This window comes from Notothenia coriiceps, unplaced genomic scaffold (assembly GCF_000735185.1).
Source record: "Notothenia coriiceps isolate Sejong01 unplaced genomic scaffold, NC01 NC01_scaffold00037244, whole genome shotgun sequence".
Taxonomy (NCBI): Eukaryota; Metazoa; Chordata; class Actinopteri; order Perciformes; family Nototheniidae; genus Notothenia; species Notothenia coriiceps.
Window position 1 is genome coordinate 25506833 of NW_011369945.1, and position 2087 is coordinate 25508919.

General features: G+C 37.2%; 1 protein-coding gene across 1 annotated transcript in view; it reads left to right on the top strand.

Moving 5' to 3' along the window:
* LOC104965467 (growth factor receptor-bound protein 10-like) overlaps nt 1-2087 on the top strand; it is a 55508-nt gene that overhangs the window by 25707 nt on the left and 27714 nt on the right. The gene's annotated exons all lie outside the window — the stretch shown is intronic.

The window sequence follows — 2087 nt, forward strand, 5'->3', positions numbered from 1 at the left end:
CTCATTTAACCTCTTGCAGGCTTTGCTCGTCTCTTGGTAACGGCCAGTTTTTTTCTTGCTGTTCCATTGCCAACAATAACAGAACAACATGTGATCTGTTTGTCCTTGATTTCAAACATCATGTGCAGTACAGAGGCTTTTACCGTACTATTCATTCACATCAAGGAGATTTATGGAGCTTACAAAAAGTGGTAAACCCTGTTTTCTTTATTCTTTTCCCATGTTATACCAATTTACACTGAACAATACCCAGATTCTTGTTTTGTAAAGTACTAGATAATAACTGGTTTAATTGTTCTAGCCAATAAGAAGTTGTTATGTGTCTTGCTGCTAGAGGACACGGCTCAAAACAGTTACAGTAAACAAAGTCCTCTGGTGACAATGACATGCTTTCAATATTAAAAAGAGAGGAGAGAAGAAATGCATGTGTCATCGTCAACAATAACAGAATAACATGCGATCTGTGTGAGCTTGATTTTAAATATCATGTGCAGTATTTGAGGCTTTGACTAATTCACATCAAGGAGATTTATGGAGTTTAGAAAAGTGTTAAACCCTTGATTATAAACACTCCTTCTTTCCATATTACAATGTTTTACACTGAAGAATAACCAGATTCTTGTTTTTAAAAGACAAGATAATTGATTTTGATTTGTTCCCGCACATTAAAAGTTGTTGTGTTTCTTGCTGCTAGTGGACACGGCTCAAAACAGTTACAGTAAACAGTCCTGTTGACAAGGACATGCTTTCAATATTAAAAAGAGAGGAGAGAGGAAAGGCATGCAAAAGAGCTGCTTGTTATGCTGCAGTCTTAAAAAGACCAAAACAACGAAGAGTAAAACTTAAATTAGTTTCTGTTATATTTGTTTATTGATGATAAGACCCAAAGGAGTGTGCACTGTTTTTTTTTAAATCTATGTTTGTTAATCCCAGCAATTTTAAAGGTCCCCTATTATAAAGTTTTTTTATCAATATATTATATTATAGATCCCAGATATATACAGAACATGTCTCTGAAGTGTTTGGCTCCAAACACCAAACAGATCATTGCAGAGTTACCCATAATCCCCTCTGTTTCAGCCCTGTTGCAAAAGTGCTGATTCTCTGTCTGTTACTTTAGATGAAAGTAAGCAGCCCCTCCCCACGCCCCTCTGAGAGATATTTGGTTAGAAAGAACACAATGGTGCTCTAGGAGGAGATTCAGGTGATAAGGGGGGGGGGTTACCTTGGTTGGTGATTGGCTAATGGTTACACAAGCTAAAAAATCGTTATGACATCATAAAGTGGGCAAAATCTAATCAGCTCATTTTCAGACAGGTTTTTATAGAAATGGATCAGGAGAAAAAGTGAGAGAATATTTTTTATTGAAACGTTCAGAGTCTCTTTGCACAGAGGGGACACATGTTGATGTATAAAAGACATGAAAAAGTCGATTTTGCATAATAGGTGACCTTTAATACGAATAATGCTGCTGCTCTGCATTTGAATGTTGATTTCAATTTCGAATCTCAATGTAACGAATGAAGTTTTGAAGTTACTTAGGTTTGTACTTTGTGGTGGTGTGAAAAGTAAGTGAAGGCTTTGCCACTTCTTTTCCGCCTGTTAGGATATAACCACTATGATATGCCGTGCATAGTGCACTTCAGGATATGATATAAGATCAGAGGCTTTCTAGAGAAATATAAAAGGACAGGGAGCAGACCTGTCGTTCACATCTTTCGGGAAACTCGAGGGAAAATCCACACTTGGGGTAAATTGCAGGCTGTAGATTACAGGCTGTAGCGAGTGAGTGCTGACAGAGACTTACAGAGGAAGCATCCAATGGTCAAGTGTCTCTTCTACACTTCCTTTTTTAACAATGCTACAGGCTGTTGTACACACATCAAGTGAAACATGTTTGCTGCCATGTGTATTGTGCCCATAGACTGCATATAAGTATTATATGTTGTCACCGTTTTAAAGCCTTGAGATTATTATTATTTTTTAACCAGAAGTGACACAAGAGGGTTCGCTTGAGTAAAACCGCATTGAGGAAACATCTTAAAGTGGACCTATCATGCTATATTTGAATAATATAGTGTAGGACC